Genomic DNA, 12404 nt, shown 5'->3' on the forward strand with positions numbered 1-12404 from the left:
AAAAAAAAAGAAGACTCATATTGGACACGATATCTGACTTTAATATGTGAAATATTTATTATTCTGTTAGCTCCAGTGATCCAAACTAGAGTTAATAAAACTGATGATACAAAGATTCAAATCACAGCTGAAGATATGAAAGGAGGTTTGGCTAATTATAACTTTAAAAAATTTAAAATGGGTGCCTTGGAATTATTCATTAAGATTGCTCTTGTAGGTTATTTTTTGCTATTTTAATGTTAAGATTTACATCAGTAAGATTATTTATAAAGAAACAACAAGTTAGAAAAATTCTACTGAGGATTGAGACTCTGAATTTCTTTCTTAGGCTTGGCATTAAAATTTTTCTCTCTGAAAATTTTTTATCCATCTATGACTCTGTTCCTTTCATGATTACTTTTTTTTTTTAATGAAGTACTGTGAACTGTGAGTGAGTTTTTATTTGGAGAGTGGACATCTGCATTCTCAGGCAACCAGAACATTACTAAGAAACCGAGAAGTAATGAAATATTTATTGTCAAGCCCATGATACAATGTTCCACATCTATCGGTGTCAAATTATCACAGGCTTTGTTACTTCATGTGTCAATGCAAAATACAAGAGCAACAGTAAATTAAAATGTTATGAAAAGAGAGGTGTATTATAGGCACACTGACCTCCTAACAGAGAAGATAACCACAAATTGCAGGCTAAAACATAAAGAATATGATTTTGCTGACCATTTGGATGAACAAACCTATAGTCCCCATAACATCCAAGAGCATCACTCTTTTTCAACATAAAGTGATCATTATTTACAATAATCAAGAGTTATTAAAAATAATAATTGAATTATCTAATGGATATTTTCTTTAGGGAATTACAGGAATGTCTTAATTCATTTTAGAAAATTTTTCTTTAACATAGTTTAAATTTTAGGGGCTCCTGGGTGGCTCAGTTGGTTAAGCATCTGCCTTCGTCTCAGGTCATGATCTCAGGGTCCTGGGATCCAGCCTGTTGGGGCTCCCTATTGAGCACTACTACTCCCTCTCTCTCTGCCCCTCCTTGCCACTCATGCTCTCTCTCTCTTGCTCTCTCTCAAATAAATAAAATCTTTAAAAAAATAACTTAAATTTTAAAAATCAGACCAATAGAGATTTGCATCAGTTATATGAAAAGTAATTTACATAAAGTGCCCCCACTCCTAAAGATGTCAAATAAGTTTTTCTGCACTTGATTCTGAATTTTACTCTTCAACATTGCTTAATTTGGACTTATATAGTTGCAATATCAGTTGAATCTAGGAAATTGGCTTTGCTTCACTTCCTATCCTAACATTCTATACAATTGCTACTAATTAATATGATGGGGTGGGAGTTGGGAAGGTAAGAGTAACCTCATACTCCAATGTTAGCATTAAAATATCGCTGGAAATAAGGACATGGGATCTATATACTAAAAGAATAAAATTTTTATTTTCCACCTGAACTGTTTGGGAGTGTTTATTTCTCCCCTTAACCATTTTATTAAATGCTCATAATTTTTTTCATTACTGTTGCCTTTCCAATATTTAATCATTTAATTAGCAGCAGATCTCACCATATTGGGGCATTACTTTATTTAATTAATAGTCACAACCCAGAAAAATTGCTTGTAGAGCAGATTTCTATAAAATGAATGATCTTTTTCCATTGAATGTGGGGAACATGTTCCTGATTTTTTTTTTCTGTCCCTGCCTCTAGGTGATTATAGCACAAGAGGGGTATAGTTACCCCACTAACTCTGAACATCTGCTACCTGCCTGAAGCCATGGCTCAATTCAGGCATGGGATGAAGGAAGCCCTGCTCTTTCTACCTTGCTTTAGTTTCAAATGCTTGCTTCATGCAGACAACTTCTCCTCCCCTACTGCCACAGCCTAGATTTAATGGCACGTCCAAGATCAGGCTGTGGGAGATATGAGTAGCAGCTGGTCACATCCTGCTGTTTCTGTGGCAAGGTACAGACAACTGGAGATCTCATTTTGTGTACGCTCCTGGAAGTTGTCTGCTGGAAAATTTCTGTTCATGTGAGGTTCCTGGAAACATATATTGAATTTATTCCCTACTTTTCCATTATGGTGAATTTCTCATTGGTGAATCCTCATGTAATGGCGTACACCTGCACTGTTGAATCAAGAAGCAGGGAAGCTGCACTGTAAAATTAACAGTTGGCAATTAGCGTTAGGACACATTACTACTTTTGCAAATCTGCTCAACAAATCTACAGACTTTTTATATTCTTTTGTGTGCGTGTGTGTGTGTGTGTGTGTGTGTGTACATTATATGCTCAGCCAAAAAATTATCATATCTCTTAATTGCTTCACACCATGACTCAGTGTTCAAGCAGCACTGAATCAGCAATTGTGGAGACATTGTTATTAGAAGCTTTGTCTTTTAGCTAAGATGTACAATTGAAGTCCTGATCACTTTGTACTGACTAATTATCCAATGCCACTTGTTTAAGGATATGGACATTAATTAGCTCCAGTGTCCTAAGCCTACTCGAAATTTGGTAATTACATTGTATATCCTGCAGTTTCTGCTGGGAAACACGTTCTTTACTTCCTGTCTCTAACTGATGGCCAGCTGGTAAATAGCTTCCAACTTTTCCCCAGAGATGGTTACACGTCAGGAATGATTCTTCTATAGGATGTTTTCAGAATGTTCAAGATGAAAGGAGCTATGTAAATGGTATTGTTATTGCTTATTATTATTATCAGTGACAACTCTCTTCACAGGATCATTGAGTTAGTAATTTGGATGCAAAGGACAATGTTATAAGATGCATCTCAGGGATTTTTGTTAGAAATAAATTGTTATGGACTGAAGGCTTGTGTTCTTCCAAAACTGCCTGGTGATGGGATTAAGGAGGGCACGTACTGCAAGGAGCACTGAGTGTTATACTCAAACAATGAATCATGGAACACTACATCAAAAACTAATGAGTACTGTATGGTGACTAACATAACATAATAAAAAAAAAAAAAAGAAATCCTAACCCACAATGTCACGATATTAGGAGGTGGAGCCTTTGGAAGATAATTAGATCATGAGGGTGGAGCCCTCATGAATAAGATTAATTAATAGGATTATAAAAAGGACCCAGAGAGTTTTCTCACCCTCTTTCTGACATGTGAATTAATAGTCCACAAACCAGAAGACAAATTTCAGGAGAACCAGGCTATGCTGGCACCCCAATCTTGGACTTTCAGCCTCTGGAAATATAAGAAATAAATTTCTGTTATTTATAAGCCATGCAGCTTATGGAATTTTATTATAGTAACCCAAACTGGCTAAGACCATTTTTTTTCCTAAAGAAACAATTTATATTAGTCTAGTACTCCCCAAATTCTTAATAATGTGTTAGCAGAAAAGAATTTTAAAGTCATCCTGATTTGAGTTGAGCTTGGGAGGGGTCCTCTCTACCTCTGGGACATGAATGTTTGTTTCCCTTGCTAGACTAGAGATGTTTTCAGCTATAATTTGTTCAAATATCTCTTCTAGACCTGTTTTTCTCCATCCCCTCTGGGATGCCGATGATTCTGACATTGGAACGTTCTTTGAGTCAGTAATCTCCCGTAACCTACATTCCTGTGTGTGGATTTTTTTGAGCCCAGAGTCTATTTTATTTTTTTCTTCTACTAACCCATCCTCCAATTGGCCGATTCATTCTTCTGCCTCATTGACCCTGGCCGTCAGAGCCTTTAGTTTTGACTACATTTGGCTCATAGAATTTTTAATTTCTGCCAGGTTCACTCTCATTTCCACCCTTAGAGATTCTATATTCTCATTAACATTTTCGTTAATACTTTTTTCAAGTCTGCACATCATCTTGACCATTGTTACTCTGAATTCCATTTCTGATAATTTGGTTATATCCATATCCATTAGTTCTGTGGCAGAGGCACAGACTCATTGTCTTTTCTTTGCTGGGGGGGACTTCTCCTTCTCGTCATTCTGATGAGGAGAGTTTGTGGTGTTGTCCAGAGCCCAAATTATTGACCGGAACCCAGGCTGTGCGTCCTTGTTTTATAGGGACCTTAGGGATCTGGGCTTCTTGATTTTTCAGCCTGCCTTCTGGGGGAGGGGCCTGCTGCACTGATACTCAGGCAACCCTCTTTGGGTAGAGTCTCCATGTCCCCTGCGGGGGGGGGTGGGGATGGGCACACTGTGAGCCGGTATTTCCAGACTTTTGCTCTCTGGCGGCTTTCCCTGGTGGTTTGCTGTGCCTCTTCTGAGAGTCAGAGCAGCAGTAGCCGAATCCCAGCCTCTGTATCAGAACAGAGGGATCATAAACCACTCTACACTGATGATCTGGCCACTTTAACTCTGTTACTGTTGGTGCTGCTCAACCCTGCAGCATCCTGGGATGCGCGCCCCACACCCAGCGTCTTAGCCCTCACTACCAAGGCCAGCGCATGTTGTCTTTTGTGTTTCTAATACCGCCAGCCGCCAGCTGCCCCTGTGTGCTCCGAAGCTCTGGCCCTCAGATTGGTGGCGTGCATTCCCGTCTCACGGTCTCAGTCTGCTCTCTCGCGGGTGCAGGTCCGCGAGTCTGCCCGCTCCCCCATGCAGGAGGCTACCGCTTCCCAGCGCCCGAATGTGACGGCTCCCTCTGCCTTCCGTTTATCATCCGATATCTATGCACAGTTTCATGGCTCCCCACTTCACCTCAATACTCAGCGCTGGAGTTGTTCATTTGTAGAGATCTAGATGTATCTTCCTGTGTCTCAGGCTGATTCCATGGATTTCAGGCTGGTCTGGTACCTATCCAGAGCGACACAGGGTACCGGCTGAAAAAGGGGTCCCCTACTCCCCCGCCATCGTAACTCCTCTGTACTCTAGGTTTCTAATTCATTGATTTCTGCTCTAATCTTGGTCAACTGCTTCCTCCTGTGTGGATTAGGCCTGTCCCTCTGTTGCTGTTCCAGCTTCTTGAGGTGGAAATATAAAAACTGTATTTTAGATTTTTCTATTCTTTTGAGTGAGGCTTGGATGGCTATGTATTTCCCCCTTAGGACTGCCTTTGCAGTATCCCATAGGTTTTGGACCATTGTGTTTTCATTCTCATTGGTCTCCATAAATTGTTTAATTTGATTTTTGATTTCCTGGTTTATCGAGTCAGTCCTGAGCAGGATGGTTCTTAGTCTCCAAGTGTTTGAGTTTCTTCCAAATTTTTCCTTGTGGTTGAGTTCCAATTTCAGAGCGTTGTGGTCTGAGAATATGCAGGGGATAATTTCAATCTTTTGGTATCAGTTGAGACCTGTTTTGTGTCCCAGAACATGGTCTATTTTTGAGAATGTTCCATGGGCATTAGAATAGAATGAGTATTCTTTAGTTCTGGGGTATAGTGTTCCATATATATCTATGAGATCCAACTCGTCGAGTATGGCATTCAAAGCTCTTGTTTCTTTGTTGATTTCTTGCTTTGGTGATCTATTTCTGATAGTGGAGTGTTGAGGTCCCCTATTATTAACGTATTTTTATCTATATGTCTCTTTATTCTGGTTAAAGTTGGCTTGTGTATCTCACTGCTCCCCTGGTGGGGGCATATATATTTATAATTGTCATATCCACTTGTTGGATACATCCTTTAAGAATAATATAGTGCCCTTCTGTGTCTCTAACTACAGTCTTTAGTTTAAAATCCAATCTGTCTGATATGAGAATTGCTACCCCAGCTTTCTTTTGAGGTCCATTGGCATGAAAAATTGTTTTCCATCCCTTCACTTTCAGTCTGGATGTATCTTTAGGTTCAAAATGAGTCTCTTGCAGACAGCAAATGGATGGGTCATGTCTTTTTATCCAAGCTGCCACCCTGTGGCAGCATTTAGGCCATTTACATTGAGACTGATATTGAGAGATATGATTTTAATGATGCCATGTTGCCAGTAAAGTCTTTCTTTCTATAGATTGTGACTTTCTGTTCTGTATCATTCTTGGGGCCTTTTTACTTTTATAGAACCCCCCTTAATATCTCCTGCAGGACTGGTTCTGTGGTTACAAAATTGGTCAATGACTGGCGATTCTGGAAGGTCTTTATCTCTCCATCAATTCTGAATGATAGCCTTGCTGGATAAAGGATCCTTGGCTGATGTTTTTCTCTGAAAGAACTTTAAAAATGCCCCCCCCCCAACCCTTTCTCTCATTCCAGGTCTGTGTAGACAGGTCTGACATAATTCTGATACCTTTGCCTTGGTACGTGAGAAATTTCTTTGCCCTGGCCACTTTCAATACTGTATCCTTGGATCTAATATTTGCGAAATGCACTATGATGTGACGAGGAGTAGGTTTGTCATGGTTGAGCTTGGGAGGGGTCCTCTCTGCCTCTTGGACAAGAATGTTTGTTTCCTTTGCTAGATTAGGGAAGTTTTCAGCTACAATTTGTTCAAATATCTCTTCTAGACCTCTATTTTTCTCCACCCCCTCGGGGATGCCGATAATTCTGATATTGGAACTTTTCATTGAGTCAGTAATCTCCCGTAACCTACATTTTTGAGATTGGATTTTTTTGAGCCAATTTTCTGTCTTAGCTTTCTCTTCTACTAACCCATCCTCCAATTCACTGATGCATTCTTCTGCCTCATTCACCCTGACCATCAGAGCCTCTAGTTTTGACTGCATTTGGCTCATAGAATTTTTAATTTCTGCCAGATTTTCTCTCATTTCTGCTCTTAGAGATTCTATATTCTCATTAACATTTTTGTTAATACTTTTTTCAAGTCTACACATCATCTTGACCATTGTTACTCTGAATTCCCTATCTGATAATTTTGTTGTATCCATATCCATTAGTTCTGTGGCTGAGGCCACAGACTCTGTCTTTTCTTTGCTGGGGGGTATTTCTCCTTCTCGTCATTCTGATGAGGAGAGGTTGCGGGATTGTCCAGAGCCCAAATTATTGACCGGGACCCAGGCTGTGTGCCCTTGTTTTATAGGGACCTTAGGGATATGGGCTTCTTGATTTTTCAGCCTTCCTTCTGGGGGAGGGGCCTGCTGTGTCGATACTCAGGCAACCCTCTTTGGGTTGAGTCTCCATGTCCCCTGTGAGGGGGATGGGGATGCGCACACTGTAAGCCAGTATTTCCAGGCTTTTGTTCTCTGGCATCTTTCCCTGGGGTTTGCTGTGCCTCTTCTGAGAGTCAGAGCCGCAGTTGCCGCATCTCAGCCTCTGTGTCAGAACAGAGGGATAGCGGAACGTTCTCCACTGATGTTCTGGCCACTTTTACTCTGTTTCTGTTGGTGCTGCTCAACCCTGCCGCGTCCTGGAATGTGCTCCGCACACCCGGTGTCCCAGCCTTCACTTCCAGGTTCTGCACGTCTCTGTCCTTTGTGTTTCTAACACCACCAGCCACCAGCCGCCAGCCGCCCCCACGCACTCCAGAGCTCCCGGTCTCAGTCTGGTTCCAGTGAGCACACCGGAGTTCCGTTGCAGTCTGGTCACACGTGGGTGCCGGTCTGTGAGTCCGCCCGCTCCCCCGTGCAGGTGGCTACCGCTTCCCAGCGCCCGAATGCAGTGGCTCCATCCCCCTTCCGTTTATCTTCCGAATCTGTGCGTTGTTTCATGGCTCCTCGCTTCATACCTCAATACTCAGCGCTGGAGATGTTCATTTGTAGAGATCCAGATGTATCTTCCTGCGTCTCAGGCTGATTCCGTGGATGTTCAGGCTGGTCTGGTACCTATCCAGCTCGACTCAGGGGGCCAGCTGAAAAAGGGGTCTCCTACTCCTCTGCCATCTTAGCTCCTCCTCTTATGTTAACTCTTTTTAAGTTGCATTATCACAGTAAGTACATATGATCCTTAGGGATGGAAGGCAATTGAAAGGTGATTGAGTCTAATCATCCATGCTCTGAATTTAGTAGTGAGACAGCACAGTGGGAGTGGTTTTAGATAGACAGTTTCTGTGACAAATTCTTTTGGTTAACACAATAATCACAAATATCCCTGGCTTCCTTTAATAACCCATTGTAGAATTAACCCGCCCCCCATAAAAAGCATACCTTGCATGAGATTAACATGCTTCTATAGGAAAAACACCATGTCTTATTTATCTTTATAGCTTCTGTTCCTAGTAAAGTAGTATAGTTCAGGAGCTCAATTAAATGCTTGCTGAATAGGGGTGCCTGGATGTCTCAGTCAGTTAAGTGTCTGACTTTTGGTTTCAGCTCAGGTTGTGATCTCACAGCTGTGGGATTGAGCCCCTCATCAGGCTCTGTGCTCAGTGCAGAGTCTGCTTCAGATTCTCTCTCTCTCAAGTAAATAAATAAAAAATTAAAGAATAAAATAAATACTTGCTGAATAAGAAGATCAATGATTTTTCTTTTTTTTTAGTTTGTATCATTTCTTGAAATATAAAAAAAATATGCCATCAACTTTCTAATACATATTCTTTTATTTCATCTTGAAACTGTCTATTGTTACAGAGACTACCTCCTATCATTCTAGATTCTGTGAATGAATCTGTGGTCACCCAAGGTATTTATTTGTTCAACAACTATTTTGTCCCTCCTATATACAATGAACTGTGAAGGATACAAACACAAAAAAATCCAGGTCCCTAAAAGATCTTCCATTATAGTGGAGGAATTAAGACAGCAGAAAGTCTTAAGTGCCCAAATAGAGATACTGAAAGGTGCTATGTAGCCTCAAAGGAGAGAAACATATCACTGCATGGGAGATTTATTAAACAGGGAAAGATCCAGCCTGTACAGGTGTATCTCAGAGATAATTGCAGATTGGTTCCAGACACTGCAATAAAATTTAAATTGCAATAAAGCTAGTCAAATAATTTTTTTATTTCCTAGCTCATGAAAATTATATTTACAGTATACTGAAGTCTATTAACTATGCAATAAAACATTATGTCTGAAAAATGTACACACCTTGATTTTAAAAATCTTTATTGCTAAAACATGTTAACCATCATCTGACCTTTCAGTGAGTCATAATTTTTTGGCTGGTGGAGGGTCTTGCCTCAAGTTAATGGCTACTGACTGATCAGGGTGGTTGGTTGCTGATGGTTGGAGTGACTGTGGCAATTTCCTAAAATAACAGTGAATTTGCCACATTCATTGACTCTTCCTCTCACAAATTATTTCTCCGTAGTGTGTGATGCTATCTGATAACATTTCACCCATGGTAGAACATCTTTCAGAATTGGAGTCAGTCCTCTCAAACACTGCTTCTGCTTTACCAACTGATTTATGTAATACTCTAAATGATTTGTTGTCATTTCAATAATTTTCACAGCATCTTCACCAGGAGTAGATTTCATCTCAAGAAACCACTTTCTTTGCTCATCCATAAAAAATAACTTCTCACCTGTTAAACTTTCATCATGAGATTATAGCAATTCAGTCACATCCTCAAGCTCCACTGCTAAATCTAGTTGTCTTGCTATTTCTACCACATATGCAGTTATTTCCTCCACTTCATTCTTCAACCCCTCAAAGTCCTCCTTGAGGGTTAGAATCAACACCTTCCAAAATCCTGTATTGTTGACATTTTGACCTCTTCCCACGAATGAGAAATGTTCTTAATGGCATAGAGAATGGTGAGTCCTTTCCAGAAGGTTTTTAATTTGTTTTGCTTAGATCCATCAGAGGAATCATTATCTATGGCAGCTATAGTCTCATAAAAGGTATCTCTTCAATAATAAGACTTGAAAGCCAAAATTACTCCTTGATCCGTGGGCTGCAGAATGGATGTTGTTAGGAGCACAAAAACAACATTAATCTCATTATACATCTCCATCAGAGCTCTTGGGTGATCAGGTGCATTAACAAAGAGCAGTGATATTTTGAAAGGAGTCTTTGTTTTTGTTTGTTTGATTCTGAGAAGTAGGTCTCAACAGTGGGCTTGGAATATTCAGTAAACGATATTGTAAACAGATGAGCTGCCATCCAGATTGTTTTGTTCTATTTATAGAGCATAGGCAGAACAGACATATTTTTTTTTACTTTGCAGTTTCAAAGTTTATTTCTAATACCAAAACTTGACAGCACATGAGGGGAAAGAAAAGCAACAAACAAGGAACAGCAAATAAATTTATCCTACATGCCACTTTCAGTCAACAGAATGTGGCTCTCTAGATAGCTGTGTTTAGAAAGAATCTGAAGCTTCAGCCTCACTTGTGGGAAAGACTTTTGCAACTGATTAGCAACATCAACATCTCACTCCACCCAGAATAAACCAATGGCACCAAAGTTGACAGCAAAGTTGGCATTGGCTGTACCAACAGCGCCAATAATGGGGCCAGTGAAGGTCTGACAAAATCTGGAGTGGGCATTCTGGTGGTATCTGGCCCAGAAGGTAAATGGGGTTCTAGACCAGGGATCACCAAAATATCCTTCCCCAGGTCAGCAGCTCAAACTCAATGTCATCTCAGCTCCAGGGCCCCAGTACAGCCTCATCTCTAATCCCCATGCAGGTTTTCCCTTCAGACAGGTTTTCAGCCTCAGCTGCAGCAGCATCCAGAGCATCCAAGGCCTCATCTGCAGTCTCCATGAACTGTGCAGTCCAGTCTCAATGATCTCTTTTCTGAACCTCTATCTCAGTACTTTCATCTCACTAGTTTCATGGTAGGAATGGAGGCCCCAGAGGAACTCATATTCAGGAGAGTTGTTGGGGACTTGTCTGTAATCCAGATACTTTTGCTTTACAAACGTTTAAGTGAGAAGTTTCTTCAGATCTCCAAGGAGAGGAGTCTCACCGTAGAATGCAATCTCATCCTGTGTAGTTCCTCCCAGAGGACAGCTTCATTAGCATGGTTGTCATTCATGAAGATGTTGCCCATACCACTAAGATAGCGGGGGTGGCCAATCAGTGGGAAGTGACCAATCAGGTGGCAGAAGCCAGTAGGGGGTAAGGGCCAGTCAGGAAGGCTTTGCCAATCTGGAGGACCATGCCAGCCTAGTGGATTTTGCCAAGCCAGACAACTGTACCAGGGCAGACAATGGGGTTCTTTCAAGAAACTGAGTTTTGCCAGGCTGGTGGGGTCTGCCTAGCTGGGAGGCTCTGATGCGCTGGTGGGGTCTACCTGATGGGTTCTGCCAGGCCAATGGGGTCTGCCAGAGTACATTGGGGGGTGCACAGTGTGGGTTCTGAGTAGTAACTGGAACTGGTGCAGACCTCCAGGTTCCCATAGCCAGTGAAGCCCACTTCTGATCCCCACTGCTGCTCTCATTCACATTCAAGTTATTAATCTTGTAGGTTCTCTTGCCCTGAGTTCTAGTCTTGGACTCCAGAATCTGATCCTGGAAAGCAACTGCTGATATCTGTGCAGCTGCACCATCAGATTCAGGGACACCTAGGTTGGTCTGTACTTCAGTCTGGGAAGTGGCCATCTTGGCTTGGTTAATATTCTGGGTCTCGGTATCAGCTGTTGGGGCCTTAGTGGTGTCATTCCAAGCCTTAAAGGCTGTCTTAGGCTAAGTGTTGACCATTTCACTGGCCCTGAGAGACAAAAAAATTGTAGGTGGCATTTGGGCCCATCTTAGTACTGATGTTCTAGGCTTTAAAGACCATCTTGGACTTGTTAGCAGTTAACTCACAGGTGTTTGCTGACTGGGAAAATTGTGGGCAGCATTTGGGCCCTTTGGGGTGGCATTCTGGGATATATAGGCTGCCTTAGGGGGCACACTGGGTATCTCCTTGGCATTGAGCACCTGAGAGAAATCATAGGCACCATTTGGGCCTTTTGTGGTGGTGTTCTGAGCCTTAAAGTTGTTTGGGGCCTAGTGGCAGCTGTTAAAGCCTGAATATCAACCATCTCATTGGTTGTTGCGGGCTGTGAACTCTGGGGTCTAGCATTTGGCCCAGATGCTGTGGTCTGGTTGGTAGGTGGCACCTCCAAAATCCAAATTGCCTCCATCAGGGTCTGTATAAGCAAGGTACTGTCTTCTACAGAGGCCTCAGCCTAAGAAGTGGACGAGGCCCATACCATAGTACATTTTGTGAGCCATGGCTCCTGTCCCTCTGGCAAGAGCAGAGCTTTGCCTCAGACTCCAACCCCAACCCCTTTGTTGCCTCCCTTCTTCACCACTCAGAGGGTCAAGATTGCTGTGCTTGGCTCTCTGCAGCCACACCCTCTCCTTGTCCAGGAGAAAATGCCAATGCAGCATCATAGAATAGACATAACTCTTAAGGGTCCTAGGATTTTTGAACTGAGCATTGGCTTCGACTTAAAGTCACCAGCTGCATTAACCCTTAATAAGAGAGTTAGCTTGTCCTTTGAAGCTTTAAAGCCAGGCATTGACTTTTCCTTTCTAGCTATGAAAGTCCTAGATGGTATCTTCTTCCAATAGAAGGCTCTTTGGAAGATCTGTTGTTTAGTGTAGTCGCCTTCACTAATTATCTAAACTAGATCTTCTGGATAACTTGCCA

The 12404-nt window shown here is 41.8% G+C and overlaps 1 pseudogene; it reads right to left on the reverse strand.

Moving 5' to 3' along the window:
- Positions 1–10192: 10192 nt before the first annotated feature.
- Positions 10193–11983, reverse strand: LOC103673022 (annotated as a pseudogene).
- Positions 11984–12404: the final 421 nt, after the last annotated feature.

Source organism: Ursus maritimus (assembly GCF_017311325.1).
Source record: "Ursus maritimus isolate PB19 chromosome X unlocalized genomic scaffold, ASM1731132v1 scaffold_X1, whole genome shotgun sequence".
In the NCBI taxonomy this organism is placed as follows: Eukaryota; Metazoa; Chordata; class Mammalia; order Carnivora; family Ursidae; genus Ursus; species Ursus maritimus.